Genomic DNA, 23,518 nt, shown 5'->3' on the forward strand with positions numbered 1-23,518 from the left:
AGATACTTGGGGTATTTGTTTAAAAAATTCATAAACTTGGAGCCTGTACCTCCAGAATGAGAATCTTTTGGGATGGGGCCTGCAAACCTCCAATTTTATCAAGCTTCTCAAATGATTCCAATATGCCATATAATTTGAAACTCTCTATTATAATATCTCAAAACTTGGCCTCCTTTTGCAGGATTTGCCTAAGGCAAAGAATGCTCTGAATTTTGAGAGAGAGAAGGAGTAGAGACATGAAGAGTTGGGATCCCACTTTTCAGCGTGTGAAAACTTGTCTGAAAGGATTAAGACTTATGAACTATTCGCTTTTCACCGATATATTTTCAAGAATAAATATATTATTTCACTTCCTCCTCCTACCTATGAGCCCAGTGGTAAAGATTATGCTAATTCTCTGCACTATGAGATTTTATTAGCTCAAATCAAGCTTTGGTTTTCTATGGAGAAAAGAGAAGAATCTAAAAGTTATTGACTGTTACTCTTTTCTAGACACACTGCTAGATGCTCTACAAATGTCATCTCGTTAAATTTTTACAACAATCCTGCAAGAAAGGTGGCACTCCTGTTTTTATGAGTAAGAAAAGTAAAGCTCCAGCAGATTAAATAATTTTTCATAAAATCACACAGCTAGTGTGGCGTGGGTTTAAACTCAGGTATGGCTGAGTTCGGTGCCTATTTTGCCCTCCTCCCAACACTATAGCGCTTACAAATATATATGACTTCATGTATGAGATGACATTCAAAGCTTAAACTTTGAAAAGATATATGATATGCTTCAGAACCAATTAATTTGCATTTTTTACATCCATCCCTTCCTAAGGTAACTCGTTTTCTTTAAAATACTTAAGTTCCTGTGCGTGCTCACATGTGCGCATGCGCACGCGCACACACACACACACACACACACACACACACACACACACACACACACGAGAACATTTTCTTCCTTTTAGAAAATGACTCTATGAATGATGCCTGGTTTTTCTGACACAGTTGTATCTAAGGGCAAAGAATGCACTCCTCTGTCTCCCACTATCAATTATAGTGATAAAAGTATATCACTATAATTAAAAGGTTGTGGTTGTGATCTTTCGTAATTTTAGGCATTTGTGTTTAAATATTGATGCAATTATAGACAGTCTCACAAATGTCTTCAAAATGTAAGCTAACATGGCGGGTGCTGGCGGCAGATGCTGTACAATACTATTGTCTTCATCTTTTAGCATATCACTGAGCTCGTTCATTCCTGAAAAGATCTGGACTGGGAAAAGAGGAATATTTTAGAGTGGTCAGTGCACCAATCACAGCTTGAAAAATTATACCTCTGAGCCCCTTTCGCCCCAACAAGACTTGTTGGTTAGGATTCAACTAATAACATTCAACCTCTTTCAGCAAAGCAAGGTTAGGGCAGCCTAACCTTTGATGGCAAAAAAAAAAAAAAAGCATAGTTTATTTGGGGAAGAGAGCATTTAGCTTCCTCTTTAAATATTTCATGATGTTTTTGTTTGTTTGTTTTAGTCCTAAGAATAAATATTTGTGGCATCTTTACCGGCAGCAGAGAAAATCAGAATCAAATTTGAAAAAGCAACAGTAAATATATACAGTCTTTATCTTATGGTTTTTCCTTGGCCCATTTTGCTCCTATTCCTCAGTAAAATTAAGTCACCGTGGAAACCTTATCATGGGCTCTCAGTCAGTGTTCATAGCTGTATCAACAGATGGTGGTGTCAGGGAGAAATTGTCCTGGTAGGTTAATTACCAGCCCATAAGTGGGAACTGAGGATAAGAAGTTACACAGCCACTAAAAAGATCACTATAACGAGATAAACAAGGCAGATGTTAAGAGGGCTTGTATTTTTCTCCAATATTAATGATTTTTAAAATGTTTCTACATATCCAGAAGTGTTAGGATGTCAAAACACCTTGTAATCAAAGCTAAGATAGAAACACTCATTTATTGTTGATATTTTAGTGATTTTTCCCAATTAGAAATGAAACCAGTGTTTTAAGAGAAAAGAATTTGATACACATACTTACTGCCCCTGAAATATTTTCTTCTTCTAACCAAGATGAGAAATTTCTGATTCCTTATCTGTAGAATATAAAAAGTATGTATCACTATAATCTCTGTATCAGAATACTTTAAGAAAAAAAGTGGTACTCAGCCATAAAGATTTTTATGAGTTTAAAGAACATTGATTTCTCTAAACCTAAGAAAATTTATCATCAGAAGATAGTGTATCAAGAATTTGGGGTTCTATTCTAGTGAGGCAATGAATTCATTGTGACTATATGCTATGAACATAAATTAATTAGACAAAAAAGGTAATTTTAAATTTACAAGTTAAAATTAAATTCAAAAATATAAATTCTGACAGTTCTTAAACATTTATTTTTTAAATATTAATTTGGAATTGAATTCACATCAAAAAAGACCCTAAAAATTCAGTCGAATATATTTTAAGTGTTTATTCAACAAAACCACATTTTTAAATGTTTGAAAATTCTTAATTAGTGGTCTGAATTGAAGCTTGAAAGTTTACTTGAAGTTTAAAATTAGTTAGTCAATAATGAAATGCAACATCCAGTGAAATGATTTGACTTTTCTTCAGAAAGTTTATCGAAGTATAAAAATCATATTGAAATCTTGCTATCCCTGAGATCATTTGGAATCCAACAGAAACTGAGTTTTTTAAAAGAGAGAAAAGTGCACTATATATTTATAGGACAGTTTCTCAGTGAAAAGAACTACTTGAGCTTTTCCCCACCCAAACAAAATTATAGACTTAAATAGAGGCCACATTTGATTTGATAACTTTAAATGTTTTTCTTTTTTTACTCTTGGATTTATAGATATAAAGATGACTGCATATTGCAATTTGTTGGGAAGGTTTAGCTTTGTAAAGGTCATGTTGAGTTTAGTCAGCCTCAGCAATATGTAAACAGGGCATGAAAGACACTTCATTCAGCCCAGTACTCTGCTGATTATGGCTCAAATAACAGTTGTCCTCACCATGACAAGTAGAACTGCCTTAAGCAGGTGGCTGGTTTTGTTTATCAGAAAAATGATGTGTGTGTGTGTGTGTGTGTGTGTGTGTGTGTGCGTGTGTGCGCATGCGCGCGTGCGTGCTTGTGTAGGGGGGCATGTATGTATGTGTATAGTGATTATAAAAACTGGGGGTTAGGGGAAAGTGACTCTATCATCCCCACCAAGGTATAGCTGCTGAATTTAAAAATGCAGAACAAAGAAATTACTGCTCAAAGAAAATTAGTGAACAGGATAAAAGGAGGAATAAAACTCTCCGAAACTGTATCACTGAATTTTCTCAATTTGATGCCAAAAAATGTGTCTGAAAGCGGCAGACTGGAATAACAATGCCATGTATTAATACAGCTTTTTCTTTCTTTCTTTTTTTTTTTTTTTTGAGACACTCTTAACATAGTGATCATTTCTGGCCTTTCCCTAAGCTGCAGTTCAAATAGCTCCTAAAATTTACTAAGTCACAACTGTTCTGGAAAATTGCTACAGCATGTCATGCTACTCTAACTCAGAAATGGACATTTACTGAGCATTTTCTGGAACCCTTGAAAATTTATTAACCAATGTCTTTGCATTCGGTTCCCACATTGACCAGATCCTTCCCTATACACACACACACAAGCACGCACAGGCACATACATACACACATCTTTATTGAAATTCAGCAGTTCAACTCAAGGGCAAATTACTCATATGGCTTAAGTGTACAGAGCAGAGAAAAATGCAGTTAAGTTCATCGTAAGCCAGAGGAAGGAAAGCTTTCCATGCCAACTGACCCCTTCTCTTCCTTCAGCGAAAGGTCAAGAGTGTTTTGCATTTGGGTAGTGCCTGAAAACTGGAAGTATCATATCTAAAATATTGTTTAAGTGGCAAGAAATTATCTTTATAATAATGTGGGACCAAAAAAAATAGGGAGGAGCCTAGGGGAGACTAGCAGGTAAATCATTTTGTAGATAAACAACACTAAACAGAGAAGATTGAGTTGTTTTACTTACATGTATTCAGAAGGTTCTAAGAATGGGCAACTACAAAACCTTAGCTCTCAGTTTAGGACCATATCATAAGGTCTTCTAAGATAACAGAAACCTTATATTTTCTTCAGACTCTAGGGTAGTCCAGCCTACTAAAAATAAGCTTTAAAAGATCATGTTGCCTAAGAAATTTACATATTATTTAATGAGCTATCTGTTCTGTTTTTAAACACTGACTATTTCAAGTAATGCATGACTGTCATTGCCAATATTATGTTTGCTGTAGGTTGAATGTGGATTAATCATAACCATATTTTCCAGGCCAAAATATCAGCGATCATAGCCTGATAACTTTTATTCCTAGATTTACTGTTCACTACCCCTTCAAAAATTAATGTGTACTTAATATGAAGTAGGCATTAAGTTTGGTGCTATAAGTAATGGAGTGAACAGAGACACAATGGAAATGTGATTATATTAGAAAATTAGAAATGGGTGAGCTCTATTCCTAGATGCTCAGAGATCAAGAGAATATTATATGTCCTCTATCCCAGTTAGCTTCCCTACAGAGAAAAGAAATGTACGTTTTCCATAAGATATTTTGCTTGTTTTGATACAGTCATGGCATCGGGACAGAAGTTAATATTGAAGGTGGCAGCCTCTAAATGTGTGCCCCACTTTTTAGAGGTTTTCGTTCATAGGTTTAGAAAAGACATTAAAGTCTTTTGTTCATATGAAGCAATCAATAAACTTTGTTAAAGAAATGGTTGGATTGACTAGTCTAGGGATGATAAAAAGGTTGCATTCCACATCTGCAAGCTGCTATGGCAGTTCCTGGAGTAACCATTACTGGCTAAACTGTGTATAGATGAAAATCTATCCCAGAGTTAAAGCGTTATGCTCAAACCTCAGAATTCATGGTGGAGATAGATCTAAGAACCAAAGCTCCAGCTACCTGAATTACTACATAAAATTAGTAACAGCCTAAATCTTTTTTATTTTTTTTGAGTCCTCAGTTAAAATCCCAAATTTGTATTGAGATGACCTATACAACCCTTTATTGCTCAGGCTTTATTTCTCACTACTTTTCCATATTCATCAAGCATTCTATGCACATCAAACTTCTTGTACATCCCAGGAAGCAAGCTGATCCCTTATGCCAATGTAGTTTTGTACATCACTGTCTCCTCCTGCAATGCCTTCTTAGAAAACCTCTAGTGGTCCTTTAAGATTCAGCTCAGCCATCAACTTCTCTTGAAAGCCCCACTTGATTCTCCTCATTTCCTTCCTCTCTGTTCAGAGCCAGCCCTATCCCTCCCTAAGTAACATGACACCCAGACCATACCTCTATTCTGCATTTGCTGGCTTGTCCATCTATCTTTCTGTCTTCTCCATTACCAAGCTAGAAACTCTTGGAAGGCAAAGATTTAGACTCATTCATCTCTGCCTCTCTCTACAAACCAAGCTAGTAATACTGCAGTACATGTCGGTTGTCTGAATGGATTTAAAAATGAACGAAAAGCAGCATTCCCATAGAAGTTGAGAATCCACTTTTCTTCAACTTCTCCTCTTTCATGCCTAGAGCCAGGTGCCACAGGATCTGCAGTATTTCAGGCAAGTTCCCGTTGCTTAAGGACCTCTCCACTTTACCAGATTTGCTGGGAGGTAGTTGGCTACCCACAGAAGACAACTGTCGGATACATTGTGTAAAGCATTTAGAAGGTGTGACAACTACTCTTTCTGAGTCTGATAGCAGAACCTCAGAACCATTCCTTAGGCTGTCAATTCTTTTATGTCATTAGTTTCCCACCAGGACAGGACCCTCAGAGCTGACTCATGTGAATCGGGCCTGAAACATAATGTACTCCCCACATCATTCATGTCTCACCTCTCTCTGACTTCTGCTTTTCTGAAACTGTGTGTGGACTCTCCTGACAACTCCTGCCTTAACACATGCATTACTCAGCTGGACCCTGACTCCAATTCCCTGAATAGACTATGACCTGAAGCTTTATCCATACTCTGTTATTGGCATTGACAGTCCACAGCAATGGACAGCCCAAACAGAAATGGCCCTTGCTTCTCCCTTCTGCTGATGCAATTCCCAGTAAGTTCTCCAATTAGCTGTGCTCAGAAAATATCATTTTCTGTTTATTCTAGTTAGTAGAGTTTACTATATGACCACATATTAATTTCTGATTCCTAGAAGAACTAGAACATGAGGTATTATGATTAACGCTAAAGGATACTCAAAGTAATTAGTTTTTCTTTAACAACTAAGAAGGCTTTGGGGACCACGCATTAATTTAGGGATATCATTATGAGCATCAATTATTTTCTCATAAATATGGAAAAGGTCCAGTTAATGTTCCAGAAAATAACTACTGAACAATTATCTTATGGTTTTCGTATATCTTGTTATATCTTTTGTTTCCAGTTGAATACAGCAAACTAATTTATTTCCAGTTGATAAAAATTTGGTGCTTGTTCATTAGCAAATTTCTTTGTGAAATGTCATGCTAGAGAAGGGGTGGGTTTTGAATGGATATGGGGCAAGGATCCTGGTCTTCAATATCAAAAGCATGCTGATGCACAGGACAGGGATAATCTAGGAAGTGGATAAGAACAAAATAAAAGCAGAACATCTCAAGGTGAACCCTTAGGTGTAGAACCTGTTGTGCAAAAAAGAAGGTGGATCTGGCACCAGATACTCGGGTGGTGTTTTAAGGTCAGAAGCAGTCAAAGGGTCTGTCTTTAGTGAGCCTGCTACCTACTGTCCTAAGCTTTTGTATTTAGATGCTCCCAGGACATCGTATTCTCTTTGTTCTCCTTCCAAGTCAATGGCCACTTATTCTGGTTCCTTTTCCAGGCCTTCCTCTTTTCTTAATCTTAAATGTAGGAGTGCCCTGGGCTCAATCCTCAGACCCCCATCTCTTTTCTACTCTCATTCTTTATTTGATTCTACTCAGTACCATGGATTTTTAATGACCATACATGTGCCAATAATGCTCACATTTTTATCTCAGGCCACACCTTTGTGTTCCCGATTCATATACTCAACTGAGAAGTCAACATCTCTACTTGAATATCTCCTAGGCATCTCAAACTTAATACATTCAAGACAAAGCATTTCACCCTGGATTCCCTATCTTAGTAAATGGCAACTGCGTTCACTCAATTGCTCAGTGGAAAAATCCACTCAACCATAGTTACTTTAATTTTCATATACCCCACATTTGACCCACCAGCTAATTCTGTTGTCTATACCATCCAAATAGATCCCAGATTGGACCATCTTCTTCCACTGCTAACATTTTAGTGAAAGCTACAAGCAACTCTATCCGGTCTTTCTGCTTCTATCATGCCCCTAGGCAGATTTTCCAGGGTACACCCTGTACTCAGAGTGATCCTCTTTAAAGATAATTCTCTCCTACTTTAACATTCCAGCAGCTTCCAGTACTCTTAGAATAAATTGTAACAACCTCTCATTTCCTATATCTCTACCACTTGTTCATCAGGCTCCAGCCACACTGGCTCCTGCTGTTTCCTCAAATGCAAATCCTCTGACTTTAGGGAATTAGCATTTTTTATGACCTCTGCCAGGACTACTCTTGCCCCAGATATAGACTTCTCCCTTACTTTTTTCAGAGCTCTGGGCCAATGCTATCAGCTAAGGGAGGCCCTCCCTAACTACTACGTACACTCCTTGGTCATTCTCTATCCCCATAACTTGATTAACTTTTTTCTAGGGCTTATTACTACCTAACATTAGATTATACCTTTGTTTATTCTCAGTCTTCTCCAGCTGAAAGCAAGTTTCATAGGATAAGACTTCATTTCTCTATCCTTAAAAGAATGAATTGACTCCAGCAAGTATCAAGAATTCAGCCTCTTTGCAAATACAGTCAGGCAATGGAGTTTGGACAACAGTGCATGGTGCCTTGGGAAACTGAGACGACACTGCTTTATGTATTAATCCCAGAGCTTTTTAGGGTCTCTTTGAGGAAAACAAGTGAAAATAGGTTGTTGCAAATTGGGTAATATGAGGAATAGGTGAATAGGAAGAAGTCATAGTTCTTGAAAGAGAATCTTACACTTGCATAAAAAATCAAAATATTCTATTCTAACCTCAAAATGTCTTAATTAACTTGTAAATAGTACTTTTAATTTCTCGTTACTTATTTATCTCCATGCTTTTAAGCAAAACGAAAGGTCTTAGAGATGAAAACAAGTCTGGGAATATGTTAAAAAGTTGTTGACTATAATTTGAATAGAAAATTGCTTACCGGAGGGAAATTCTTCCAAATTCCTTAAAAGTTCTGAAGCATCATAGACTGGTATGTTTTGGGGTGAAACAACTGAAAATAGGAGAACCTATGGCATATGTAATTATCTAAAGGAAGCACTGTTTTATTTTGTTTTTCTCCTAATTAGTCATTCTAAGCAATTCTTAAAGTGTGATCTGGTGACCCCTGCTCATCTCAGAGACTTTTTTAGGAGTCCATAAGGTTAATATTATTTTTATAAAATATGAAGATGTTGTTTGTATTTTTCGTTGTCATTTTCTCACACGTGTACACTGGCATTTTCAGAGGGGTAGGTGGGATGGAATGCTTCATTTTCATTTTATAAAGGCAGCAATTTTATGAAGCTCACAGAGATTAAGAGTTATTTTAAGGGACAGATGTACTCAGGCTTGAATCTAGACCTTCCAATTCAAGGTCTTACGGTTTTTACACCACAACATGCAAGTAAAAGTTTACTGCAGAGTTTTCATATAAAATGGACATTTCTTTATTATATGCAAGTCAGAATGTCACCGTCGACAGCACTTAGCTTTTCAGACCACTTTGATTCCTTTGCTTTCACACCCGTGTTTATAATCCCCCTACTGTGGATACAGGTTGTTTGTTTACAGTCAGTCTCAGTCTATCCTTTTCCCAAGCTGGAACAGGGCTCAGTTCTATATACTCGATGCTCTGCCCTTTTCATCTATTAAATGATGCATTACAGCTGGATAAACATCTTTTATAATTTCTTTATTTTTAAAATTTGCCAACATATTATAGAAACATATACATTAAAGTTTTGTTTTAAAAAAAAGTTTTCATTAAAAAATGAGTCTTGCCCTATCTTGCCAAAGTTATCTGATATTTTCACTATTTTTAATTTCAAGAAAAACTGTTTCAACTCATTGCAATGGCAATGATCATTTCAGATTTCCTGTCGACTTTATTGCCGTGCAGTGTATGAACAGGGTATTTCCAGACAGATGCTGAGGTCAGTAACTTCTTATTTTAATGAAGAGTGTGCTTCCTCTATATGACTGATGGAGAAACATTATTTTTAGGCAGCAGTAGCAATTCGGTATGCTTAGCTCACAATTTATTACCATCTCACTGTGTTGAGGGGAAGTAGTATGTCCCTGTCTCACAGGAGCTGAAATTGTGCCAGTGTCATGAGAGTTTGACGTTGACAGATAAGGTATTCTATTCCAATGGAAATGTGGTGGCAGAGAATTAAGTGAAATAGTCTCTGGGTGGTTAAGACTTGTCAGATGAGACTTTCAAGGTAGAAAAGAAGTAAATGAGACTGATATGAAAATGCATCAAGCTGGCAAAGAATAAAATTTAAAGTAAAAAATCCTGAGCCCAAGTCTAGCTTAGAGGTTTATTAACTGTGTAAACATGGGTTTTTCTCCTATTTGTAAAATGTTATCAATACTGATATCAGAGGGTGGTTCTAGAGATTAAATAGCATAATAGGTATAGAGTCTCCATGTACCACAGAACATTAGCCATGGCAGAGGTTTCTCTTTGAGAAACTAATCCCTCAGTGTAAAGCTTCCAGTAGCCTGGCTTGGTATAAAATCAGCAATTTCACAGGTGATAGGAAGCATCAAGCCTAGACATAAAATTTTTAAAGTTATGTAGTAGAAATCATAGCAATAACAAAACCACTTAACTGTTTGTAATCTGTACTATGAGATTTAAGGGGAGAAGAAACCTACGTGTTAGGCTGAAATACAATGAACAAGGATCTTTATTTACAAATTAAAAATTAATTTATTGGGTTTTTGCAATTAAATGTTTTTATTGTTGATTGAAAATACTTTGTCACTCCTAAAAATAAAATTTCAATTTTATTTCTTTTTATTGTTAATTTTGAAAAATATTCGTGTATTAAAGTAAATAAAGTAGAAAGAGAAAACTGCTCAAATGCCACCATCCAGAACAGAAAACAATAAATCTAAGTTACATTTCCATTTTCAGTGCCTTCTCATGGTTATCATAATGTGTTAACCTATTATTAGACAGTTAGATTGCGATAATTTTTTTTTGCTCTTATAAATAATGAATTTTGCTATTATAAACAGTGATGTTTATGTTATTATAAACAATGAATTCCGATTAGTAAATTATGAAGTAATTTACTATCATGAAATCTCTAGTGAAATAAAGGATCAGGGCAATAATTATCAATGGCTGCTGAAAACACTAGTTGGGGAACTTTGTACCAGATGAATCAAGCTGATGATAACTGAACACACGAATAAGTTTAACAACAAAAAAAAGAGGGCAGCCAGGCATTATTTACTTCTTAATATGACACAATGGTAAATATATACACACTACTCCCTATAACACAGTCATGCCAGATAAGCATCTAAGTTTATAGAAAAGATAAGAGACAGAAATCTGTTAAAAGATAGCACAGCAATGTAGTCAGCAAATTGAAGAATGTGTGAAATGACAGGGAAAAGGACTTGATTTCTTATCGACATTAAATTGAAAGAATAAAAAGAGAAGGGGAATTAATAAAGAGGGTCTTAAAGACATTTCAAACATGTAACATTTTAATGTTATTTGGATCATTATTTTTCCACACCAGCTGCAAACATATTGTTAATGAGAGAATTAGAGAGATTTCTACACTGGTTATTTGGTAAGATTAAGTAATTATTATTAATATTTTAAGTGTGATAATGTTGTTGCAGTTATGATAAACAGAGTGCTCTTTAAGAAATGTACATTTTAGTATTTACTGATGAAACGATGTGATATTTAGAATTATCTTCAAAGTAATCAAACCTGAAAGAAATAGGGGAGATCTAGATGCCACAAAGTTGACTATTTGTTGTCAACTAGTGAAGCTGAAAATGGGTGCATTTTCTACTAAATGGGTACTCATTCTACTTCTCCCTCTGCTTTTATGTATGTTTGAAATTTATTATAATACAAAGTAAAGAAAGTATTTAAATTAGACTATTATATAGAAAAGATTTATGCATTCTGGGAATACACAAAATACAGAAAAGAAATTAAATTTTAATGAAAAGGAAATTAAAAAGAGAAAATTGTGATAATCTAAAATCCTTTGTTTCAGAAGGAGCTTGCTTAAACTTAATGAACAATGTTAAGAACTATGCAGAAAGACATGAAAAGTCTTCCCAATCAAAATAATTAAGTGATCGTTGATTTTAAAAATAACTTTTTAGTTGGATAGGAATGAGTATATTTCTGTAAAAAGCAATAATAGTAAATATATACATATATAAACATCACTTGTTTTTAAATAAGTAAATGCCACTAAAGTTTGTATTATCTCAAAGTTATCTTTCCAGAGGAAATGAAAGACTATATTTTGAACGAGATAAAGACAATTCCCAATTATGCAGGGGAAGCTAATAATGCCATATGCCCTCTCTTAGAATGTACAATGTAGACCAAATGATGGAAAGTGAGCTGTGGAACCGAGAGCAAGTACCAAGACTCTATATCATAAAATATCAATGCTTTAATGGGAGAAAGAGACAGATATCACCTTCACACTCCCATTTTACAGATAACCAACCTGGAAAAGTTTTTATTTCCAATTTGTTACCACAAATTACTTTTTGAAGATAATAAAGATGATAGCCATAAAAAATTAATATCATGAGCATTAATAGATAAAGATGGTGAACATACTACTGAATTCAAAAGTGACACAGAAAACCATTTATTCTTTCAAAAAGAGCAGAAATTCATCAGGATTTAATTGAAGTGGATAGCATTCTAAAGGGAATAACAAGGACAGAAGTTATTTATGTGAATGTCAAATGGCAGAGACATTATACGACCTTTAATTAAGGAAGAAATTGTCTCTAAAAGGAGCGAAAGATAGCAAATCATTAACCTGTAGGAGAAACAAAAGGAGACAAAGAAGGTAGCTACTAATGTTTTTAATTGAGAGGAGAAAGATAATTTAGAGAAGTGAATTACAGTGTGGACTTCTGTCCTCCCTCCATCCATACCTAAGAACACCATACTAAGGAGTTCAGAGTAATGTGTGAACTACAGGGTGATACTCTGTAGAGCAAATCCTTTCACTTAGTATTTTTTATTAGACAGATTGGGTTTGTATCCATTCCTTACCACAGTCTCAACTCCTAACAGAGGAGTTCCTTCCTTCCTTCTTCCCTCCCTCCCTTCCTTCCTTCCCATTTTGGTCACTTTATTAAATGAGATTAAATATATATTTTTTCAACTACTAAACAGTACTTTGCAGGGGGAAAACACAGATAGTATCATTGTCATACTTGAATGCTTTTCTTTAAAAACACAATTGCCATTATTTATATACATATATTACAAAACAGCCTTAAAGGAAAAAGTGATATCTTTTCTACAGTACTTAAGATACTTGATATAGAACTGAAACGCATTCTAACAGAAACAAAGGCAAGTCTTCTCAGCTGTATAATTTCAGCAGCCAAAGCTGGATGATCGACTGAAACATTACTATACTACTGGGACAAAACATATACAATATCACAATACTAAGCAAACATACTTTATACCCAAAGAAATAAAACAGGTTACAAAATGTGGAGAATTTAGTAGGCAAAACTATATTACAGGCAACATTTTAAATTGTCAGTTTTTAAGCCATTGCAACTATTTAAAACATCTAAAACAAATATAAAAATGAGCCTTTTAGTATCTTATTGATGCGATTTTGTCTTTAAATCTTTGTTATAGCTTAATGTTATATTCAAAGTGTATATTATATAGCTAAAATGTCAAGTGAGAAGAGTATATACAAAGTGGTCCAAGTTTTATTTCAAACTCTTCTATGCATTATTCTTAAAGTCATAGTTTAATCCATGGTGAAAAAGTTTTAGAAGGTTGCCTAAAATTTTCACATCTATGTTTTTGAGCAAGTAATTAGACCATGTTTGAAATTCCCCAGGTTTAATATATCAGGTTTAAAGTATTCAGGACTTGTAGAAATACCAACTGATAATGATTGTCCAGAGTGTACTATCTTCAAACATTTATCTCAGAAATCTTGTCTTTTCATTCTCCTAAAGAAAGCACACATCTCCCCCCACCCCCACAAATTAAATAAATTTGACTATATGGCTGGCATAATATCCAAATATATGGAATTTGTTAGTGATAATTCATCATGAGAAGGTGGGAGATAGGTCCATCAGACCTCACAAATTCTATATCTAGTTCTTTCAAGAGAAAACTGGAAACCTCTTAATTATCCAAACATCTCAAAACAGTTTTAGCTAATGTTAAATTCATTCTAATCCACTGATACCTAGAGCAAATTAATCCTTCACCCAGCTTTCTTTGTTCTGTAATTCCTTTGCCGTTTTCACTACCTGTTACATCATCATCTCAAAAATGTCTTTGCTACGTTGAGTCAACCACACAGGAGTACCCGGAGAAAGCACAACAGTGCTAAGTAAAATCATGTCTAGAAATTATGACTTAATTTGCTTTCAATTTTCTAGTTGTTAAGTCTCTCCCTTATTACCAAATTCGGAATTCTGGTAAACCATGTGCAAGCAAAGAAAGTAAGAAAAGCAAAGAAGAGTTTAGTTATTGCAAGGCTAATTTTTCCATAAGAAAACTAAGGCAAGTCTTCAGAATGAAACAGAGCAGTTATCTTGATCTTGAGAGAAGACCAAAAGACCAAGCCCTACAGTTCTGCATGGCTCTGCCTACTCTGTATCCCCTGCTAACACCTTCTCCCCACCGCCTTTCTGTGCTTTACACCCTCTGACCTTATTTTTAGTTCCTTGACTGCTCTTTCTCACCCCAGGGCCTTTGCACCTGAAGCAGCTGCTGTCCAACTAAGCTCGCTCACCTCTTCTCCTAGCCAATTCCTAATTATCTTTCTGAGCTTTACAGACTCTCCTAAAAAAGGTCAGCTCCCTCTGTTAGAAAATTGTGTAATGCAATTAGTACTCTTTTCTTCCCCAAGATAAAAGCCTCATTTGTCCATGTGTTCACTGATGGTTCCCTTATGTCTCACATAATGCCTCACTTAATAGTCACTCAAAAATACTTGATAAATAAGTGAGTGAATAAATGAATGATTTTTAGCTATGATTGTATAGCTATCAGTTAACTACCAAAATTCAAGACCACATACACAAAATTTAAGCTCATATTTGCTCTGATCATCAGCTATTATCTCACAGAAAAAGGAAAGAAATTTCCAAACTTGTCAAGAAATGCATCAGGCATTTATCTAATAGTAGTATTTATATATAAATAAAATTTATTTTATTTATTTAAATCAATTTATTTAAACTTATTTACTTTTAATCAATTAATAATTAAATTTACTGAATTTATTTAAATAAAATAAATAACACTTCACCTTCAAACAAAGGGCTAAACATCTAAAAATCTAGCATATGCATTCCATTTAAAAATATTTCTCATAATGTCAAGTAATGGTGATGTTAAATTAACACTAAATTTTTCATAATGACAAATGTACAGTTCTTTAGTTTGCATCAGATTGAGGATGTGTCTCGAAAGATGTCAGAAATACATATAAAAATCAAACCAATCAATTTTATCCGGTGATCTGTTATCCAGAAAATAAGACTTCTTTTAGCAAAAAGTTCTTATGTACACATATGTTCAAAAGACAAAAAGATTTGATTAAATGTTATAATTACATTCAGATTTCCTTCACTGATTCTAATTATTTCTGCAATAATATTAAAAGCAGCTGTAGTTTGGGGAAAGAAGAGGCTCTTTATAAAGTCCATATTTCATTGAACTTGGCTCCATTTATTTTTCCCACACAGTGGATTTAAATATCTGGAGATTTGCTAGTGGAGTAGTAGGGTGGGTATAGGGGGAAAGAATCTTTTCACTTACTCCTTGGATACAAGTCAGTTCTATGTCACAGAATGAAAATCAGATATTCTCAATTTCCTATCACCTATTTAAAAGGCAGCCAGAGTAGTAAATCTAAGGTGCAAGGAATAGGGGGGTGCACCGTCTGTAGAGAATTTAAACACAATAATAAAACCAGCCAAGGGTCATCTACTCTTTATTATCACCATGTGCCATCTCACTGGTGAAATATTCTCCCTGCCTGCTGGAGCAGATACCACCCGCCTCACTTTAGTATGCCACTCATAAACGAAATCTTTTCCCCTTAGAACGCTCACAGCCTTATAGAAAGCATATGTGTTCCAATTGAAACCATCCAGAATGATTCTCCAGAAAAGGAAAACTCAGTATGTTCTAAAAATACTTGGCTGGGGGGTAATGGCACTCTGCCAAGAATTGAGCCAACGGGAAAAATAACTACATTCTTCCCTTTCTTCTCCAGCCATTGTTTAGAGTCTTCTTACTTGGGCCTTCTGTGAGATGTTTGTAATCATTTCCTCACTGGTTTCTTCTTCATCCCTGACCTTGCCCACTTTAATACATCTCACAAACTAGACATGTTTTCACAAAGCACATATCCCAACTGTAGCGCTCACATGCTCCCAAATCTTCATGGTCTAATTCCAGCTATGAGACCTAATCCCTAGAGGCCACGGACAGTGTCTAATTCATTTTGTAATCACCGCACAACTTAGTTCATGGCTCCGAATGGAGTAGTCACTTGCTGCCCATTCATGGCTCCGAATGGAGTAGTCACTTGCCGCCCAAAGGATTTAAAAATTCAGCCAGTAAATAGGCAAAATTTCCATTAAGTGATTTCCCTATAATAAGGCATGTTCCATTAATTTGCAATATTTATTCAACACATATTTATTGATCATCTATTATGAGTTAGGTAGACACTTTAGTGTATTGGATACTTTTCCATCCATATCTACCTTTCCTTGAGCAGTTTCTCAAGGAAAAACATTCAGAGGTTTTTTTTTGTTTTTTGGCAAAAGAAACAGGAAGAGCAAAAAATTTTCTTATGATCCATAAGGTACATAATTCAGGGATTTCTTTTTAGCCTTCAATTTGATCATTGTTCATTTCAAAAAAAAAAAACAAACCAGTGCATGGATCGTAGTACGCTTTCGTTTCTGAGCCTCTAAGTTAATTTGAAATCAAATATATGAAATCTGGCAAATGAAATTAGAAAATAAATAAGGGGTTGGCTCTTATTTCCATGCATTATTTACAATTTTGAAAATGGCGATTTTCCCATAACTTGATATTTAGCAATAGTCAAGAATCACGTATGTGAGTTTGTGTAAGTGTGTGTGTATGAGTGTCGTGTGTGTGTGTGTGTGTGTGTGTGCATACTATGTAAATTGTGTGATTTCAGATAAGAATGTAAGAAGAAGGAAAAAGGAGGTGTGGCAAACACATGGAAAGAAGCACTGGAACCATCATGAAGTTACATGTATGTGATTCCCCTCTCTTGTCACCAGTGCTGTTGACTTTGTGGCAAGAGGTTCACCCATGAGAGCTCACTGCTGTAGTTTCCCAAATCGTTTCTTTAATAAGATGTTGTTCTTTAAGTAAAACCAAAAGGGGCACTCAGAATTCTTACAGCAACTCTGCCTTAGAAGGAATACAACCCTTTTATTAGTAACCTCTAGGAGCAGTCTGTCATTTGGGAACAACTCTGGTACTTAACGTCATATGAACATACTCCTAAATGCAGAAGTGCAAGCTGTGTGGCCATGCTTCTGCAGCTATCCTTGATGAAGGCTGGTGGCTTCGAGGTGAGAATTCCTAAAGGAACCTCAACTCGGGCAGAAACAAATTATCAAACAAACAAAACACTGAGCTCTATCATTTCGTCTGTTTGGGACTCTCAAGAAAGGGATGGCATCATCACTGAGAAACCCTAACTTCATTCAGGTCTCTGAAAATTCACCACCTAAACTAGTCCTTGCTCCCCCATATCTCTATCTTGTTTTCCTCGCTTCATTTCTCTCATAGCAGAATCTCCGTCTGACACTCTAAGGTGTTAATTTATTTTGCTTACTGCCCCTTGTTTTTCTAATAGAATGTTAGTTCCAGGAGGGTGGCAAATTTTACTCAGGTTTTTGCACTTATATCTCCAGACTCTAATACAGTGCCTGGCCCAGAGTCGTTCCTCATAAATATTTGCTGAATGAATACGTGAAAGAATGAATGAACAAATAAATAGTATGGCTATTCTCAATTGTGTTTTATTTGTCTCTGCCCTTCCCATCTCCTTGCCTTTAATAAGAATTGCTTGATGACTGATTTTGAACAGACCAGGAAGTTCAGTTTCCTTAATTCTTAAAAAATAATAAATGAAATACAAGCATAATACCCATAAAAATAGATGTCTAAAGAACCCTCTTGGCAGGAAATAAGAGATTCTCTGACATGCTTACAAACTGGGCCAAACAAGAGCTTATAAGTAATTCCTGAGATAACTGACAAAGGGTCAGCTTACAGGCACAAGCCCGAGGCTCAGTCAGATTGCCATCTCTGTGTGGTCTGGCCTCCTGCAATGTCACAGACAATCTGTCAGTCATCGCAGAGCAGGTGGCCAGGCAGGACTGTGGATGTGGATATGGTGACAAATGTCAGTTGCTAACCAGGGCCTTCATTGTGCTGTGAAGAGATGATTGCTATTAAGTTGCAATTTGCATCGGACAGGGGCCAAAGAGTTTACCCTATAACCAAAATCTATCTTCTGTCCATATGGGCCAGTCCCCCTACAAAGGACATTATGTGTTTTAGTAATTCATTTACCACACCCCAAAACTGCTCTAGATGCTGAGGATTGTGTGTTCTACAAGACAGACTGAGGCCCTGCAGTCGTGAACTTCACTTTCTGGATCATATCTTCTAATCTGTTTATGTATCTTTGTCAGGTCAATTACTATATCTACTTGTGCCTCATGAAGACTCGAAACGACCCTTAAATCTTCATAATTCTCTTAAATTTCCCAGAAAAGTCTCCATTTTTATATTTTGTTAAATATTAGTTCAAAGGAGCAGCAGAATAGAAACTGCATTGTGGCAGATATAAGGAGATTTTTTTTTCACTTGTCTTTATTACTAATTAGCGATTTGATCTTAGGCCAGTGTTCTCAGCTCTGGCTGAACCTTAGTACCACGCAGGGAACTTAAAAAAATACCAGTGTCCATACCCTACTTAGGATCAATGGGAACAGAATCTCTAAGGGTGGGCTTGGGGTTCAATATTATTTTAAAACAACACAACTGATACTTCTGTCTGATCAGGATTGGGCAAGTCTCTGTACTTCTCGGCCTTTAAAATCATATCTCATCCAACTAGTTCATAAGGATTTCTTACATAAAAATTAGGTTGTAATGGCAAATAATTTTAATATCTACATAAATAGCTTATTTATTCTTGTCTACACTCTCAAAAATCCTGAAATATATCTGAAGATGCCTAATATGTGACAGGATAATATGTTAAAAGAAAAAGAAAAATGTGTAGTTTCTGACCTTCTCTTCCTTATGATTGCTAAGCACACTATATAAGATTCTGAATTTTTAGAGACAAGAGCATATAGTTTATTTCCAGACACTCCTAGTGTAACAGAATCAGCATCATTAAAATCATAAATTAAGACACCCATAAGTTCTGTCTATTTCTCCCTTAAGTATTTTTGTTATGACTATTTTCAAGGGCTATTGTCTGGGCACTGCGTTAACTACTAAAACATTGGCAGTTCTCAGAAGATTTTAATCAGTGCCCAGCAATTGAAGATGCAAAGGAAACTATACATCATAGACAATGCCTTAGAAAAGAGATTTATTGAAAAAGCTGAAGTGCAATCTCTCAGGGACATTGCTTCAGAACTGGATTACAAGAAACAGCTGCCTGGTACAGAGCACCCCAGGGGCTTCATCTTGAATCCTTGCTGATGGAAAGTCCGTGAATCAACACTGAGGAAAGTTTGTGCAAACTTAGTGAAGAAGTTTATGTTCTAATAAGATCCCCTATTAATAAAATTAATGTGACAACCAAAATCTTCATTGTAGTAGAATTTGTTTAAAATGACTCTATTGGAAATTATAACCTCAGATTATAATAGAGATAGGACCAAGTTGATATCCAGGCATAAAGGAAAATAAATATTGTGATGCAGCAAGAATGTGGTGCCTCCTTTAGCAATCACATAACCACACTCTGTACTTATAAAATCAGAAAGTATACAAACAGTTCCTTTCATTGCAGAGAGAAAAAATACTTTTTATTAGAGGCATCATTTCCCTGGATTATTCATTGTATAGAATTCTGTATAACAAAAATGATAGCATTATTATTGCCAACAATGAGATGGTTTGAATATGTAGAACCTAATTCCATAGAACTTTTTTTTTTACTTTAAGTATGTCATTTTTATGGAAATTTACCAATAATAATAAAAACGACATCATTTATTGAATAATTACTATGATCGAGAACTATGTCAAACATATTATATGCATTTTATCCTCCTATAGTTCCTTGAAGAAGATTTTACCATCTAAATTTTCCAGACAATGATCCTGTGACTCAAAGAGGTTAAGAAACTTTCTCAAGGTCACAGCTCCAGAGGTGATATTCTGACTCCAGCTATTCTGACTCCAAAGCCTTAACTCTTAATCAGTCTCTGTTCTTTTCTCATGCATTAGTTGCTCTAGATAATGATTCTGCCACTGAGTTACTCCTGGGTAACCTTAACATTGGTAAAGTTGTGGAAAACAGACTAGATGTGACCTTAATGGAATAAAGGGCAGAAGTGAAAAACAAAAGTGTTAAGATTTTGTACAAGCCCAAACCTTGACTATAAGTAGCTCAAATGCAGAAGTGCAGACACCTGATATCCAAAGACTGTGACAAATTTATAGAAAGTGAGTGACCTCACAGAGATAGAGCACGGGGAAGAATGGGTTATAATGGCGAATCTACTAGGAAGGCTCCCACCCATTAGCAGAGCCCACTTCCTGGATAGGGTTCCAATTTGGTGCTCAACTGATCAAAACGAAACAGAGAAGTAAAAGTTTAATTGTAGGAATATGACTCCAGAGTAGGAACAATAGCACTTAGAAGTCAACGAAGAACCCCCAGTCACCCCTGAAGCAAAACTCCCTGGATCTAATCAGCAGTAAAGAAAAACCAAAGAACAAATAGGGCCAGAGACCCACCTGACACCCCTTGGTGTGGGAAAATGGCTAATTCTAATATCTACTGGCTGGGCTGAAGGTGCTATAAAACGTTTTTCTTAGGTAGAAATCAGCATCACGCTGAGCCCATGGATAAGCAGAGGGTTAAATGGTGAAGACTGGCAGGATATTAAATGAGGTGAGAAAGGACTGGTTCTATATTTAACACACTTAAGAAACCCCAAGCTCTGACCAAAATGATGATATCTCTGACCTAAGGAATTCAAACTAAAAATGAAAGGAATTACATTACAACAAAGTAATTTTTTTCTCTATAATGAAAAAGTATTGAGTGTTTTAGGGAAATATTAAATATATGTTTTTAAATGTTGGCAACCCTGATCATATGTCTAATTTTTCCATAGGCTACATTAAAAAGTTGGACCTAATTCACAACTTTTCTACCTGGTCCAAAAATGAGATGGCTAAAATCTCTTGAAGATTTGCAGGAAAATAGTTCATGAAAATCTGGACCACTATTAGAATATATCAATTCTTAGTGATATCCCCGCGGATTCCTCAAAATGGTCATGCCACACTGCTTGGATACATAATGATGGAAACCCATAACTCTGAATCTCAAGTCTGAAGGAAAGAAAGGCAATCAATATTCAAGAACACAGTTAAGAAATAATATTGGTAGTGGAATGTAAATCACCACCTTCCTACATAAAGCATTTCTTCTTTCCAAAGCCGCAGGCTGCCACAGCCTCACAATTTCCTTACCTAGAGCTTCGTGCCAGTGGTGTAGCCTTTGATAATTTTTGCAATAAAAATCCAGTCATGCTTGACATTTAGGAGAGAGCAAAAGGTTTGATTTGCCTCAGGGCCCTGGATACTTTTAATGAGAAATGAAAGGCAAAATAAAAATTAGGGGTTCAGAAATTGAGCCAAATCAAAAAGAGCCAAATTATTGGACACTAGGCTGCTTTAAAGGTTCTAGGTAAAGAGAGGACCATTTAATGGAAGTTTATTTCCCAATTATCCAACATAACCTATTATCAGTCTAGGTTGAAAAAGAGAAGGAATAAAGAGACCCAAGATGTCTTCATGCCTTCTCGTCTGCTGACAAGATGGACTTTGGACACCGCTGTAATATAGACTTCATTCATGTCACAAGCATGCTTATAGTTTCAAGAAAATCTGAGCTTTCACTAAGTGGTCCATAATAACAATAGACCACACCCTTTCTACAGAATCTATTCTAATGGGATATACTCCACACATATTTTTATTTAGCTTTTTCACTCAGTTCCTTTAGTTGGCTTTGTCCCATTTCCTATGTGTGGAGTCTTTAGTTATATGCTTCTCTCTGTGTCATTTAGAAAGCAGCCACTTTGTTCTCCAAGCCCCTTTCCTTGAGTGTGAGCCAAGTGTCTGCCTCTCACACTCCTTTAAAGTCAAGACCCTAAGTGATTTTTGGCTGAGGACATACTCCCAACAGAAAGATGGTGACTTGTGTCTCACATGCGATTCTGTTCATACCCACTAGTCAGTGCAGTCTAACAAAAAGTTTGTGTACATAGTGGCTTCCAAGAAAATTTAACTCTTAGGATGAGAAAAAGAAAGTGTTCTTAGAGAGGAATGATTTGGGGATATACAAGACAAGAAGCTTGGACTTTCCTCCCCCAAGCCTAGCTCCACAAGCACTGCATGCAACAGACCCTTGCTAATTAAGGTGTGGGCTTCATTCAGGGAGCATGGACAGCTTGTAAGTGATGCAGAGATGCAGATCCAGGCCTGCTCCAGCTCTGCTGCATAAGAAAGGGCGCTCCCCAGGTTATTCATATGCACATTCTTGTTTGAAGAGTATTGGCCTAGAACAGTGGTTCTCAACCTTGGTTACAGAGGAATCAAGCAGGGAACACACAAAATTGCTGATGCCTGGGTCCCACCCCAAGAGATTCCAAGTTAATGGGCCTGGGGTGTGGCCTAAGCACTGGGATTTTTAAACCTCCCCAGGCGATTCTGAGATGCAATCAGGGTTGAGAGGCATAGAAGCTGAGGAGGGCTGCTACTTCCATTTTCCCTTCTTTGCTTCATAGTCAAACGGTGAGATTTCTGGTCAGAATCTCTCTTTTCGAACAGGCTGGCTGCCCCAGAGCTGCACTGTAAGTACTGGGGAGAAAACTCTGCTAAGGAACTTAACTTTCTGCCTAGTGCTCTTCAGCAACCTCCTTTCACCTTCCCCGTAAAGCCGCCCCTGACCCCCGCACCTTGGCAAACCAGGCCAATGGTTTAAAATACAAACTTGGAGTCGTGCTTTAAGAGCTACAGCATCAGAGTCTCCGGATGGGACGCTAAAATCTGCATTTTTAACAAGCTTCCCAGGTGTCTGATGTGCAGCCAGGTTTGTGAACTCCACAGTGGGTCTAGCCTTTCATCCTGCCAAGTCATTAAGGATTTGTAAGGATGAATGAGCTGTCAAGAGAGCAAGGGCCTGGTGCAATGCCCCTTTATTAATTATGGGGAAGTGATGTATTGGCAATGATAATGCTTCTCTTGGAAAGGGCAATGAATGGTTCGTCGATTGTTGCATTAGATCTTTCCCAGCTCAACCGTAATGCTCAGCTTTTACTCCTCTCTGTAATTTAAAAGCTGCATGGCTTTCACGTTAAACAGACTCTTGGTCTTTATCCCCAGGTGAGCTGCAGTCTTTGAGGGAAATACCAACAAGGAGAATCTTTCAGATTTCTTGGCTGGGGAATACCTCTCTCCCCACCCCCATATCCTTATCTGCTTGTGTCAGCAGCTACTAGCCAGCGTGTCGCTGTGCATGTCTGATATGTAGGAAAAACACGGCGTGAAGATTTAAGAGAAAAACCATTGATAGATCCCCGATCCCTTTGCTAAAAGAAAGCTTCCTTTAGCAGAGGGATAGAAAGTGGAGGAAGAAAGATATATCTGATTAACAATATCAGAGGTGAGAAACGAGTAGGCGACTTGGGGTTGAGGTTCTGTCTGTGGACGAGGCGAGGAAGGCTGATAAGAAAAGTTGCAGCGCCTGCCTGAGCGTGTCACGGATGGGCTGGGTGCCGGAGAGAGCGCTAGCGCGCGGCCAGAACGCACTGCGGGCCGAG

General features: G+C 36.6%; 1 protein-coding gene across 11 annotated transcripts in view; it reads left to right on the forward strand.

Annotated features, from left to right (window-relative positions):
• Positions 1-22,396: 22,396 nt before the first annotated feature.
• SLC8A1 (solute carrier family 8 member A1) overlaps positions 22,397-23,518 on the forward strand; it is a 307,964-nt gene continuing 306,842 nt past the window's right edge. For 3 of the 11 annotated variants that reach the window (XM_023531312.1, XM_023531321.1, XM_023531324.1), the window contains exon 1: positions 22,411-22,549. The gene's annotated coding sequence lies outside the window, so the exon portion shown is untranslated. Of the gene's footprint in view, positions 22,550-23,128; positions 23,362-23,518 lie in introns of those variants that run through there. The other 8 variants (XM_023531315.1, XM_023531319.1, XM_023531314.1 and 5 more) reach the window with 7 other exon arrangements.

Source organism: Pteropus vampyrus, unplaced genomic scaffold (genome assembly GCF_000151845.1).
Source record: "Pteropus vampyrus isolate Shadow unplaced genomic scaffold, Pvam_2.0 Scaffold66, whole genome shotgun sequence".
Classification (NCBI taxonomy): Eukaryota; Metazoa; Chordata; class Mammalia; order Chiroptera; family Pteropodidae; genus Pteropus; species Pteropus vampyrus.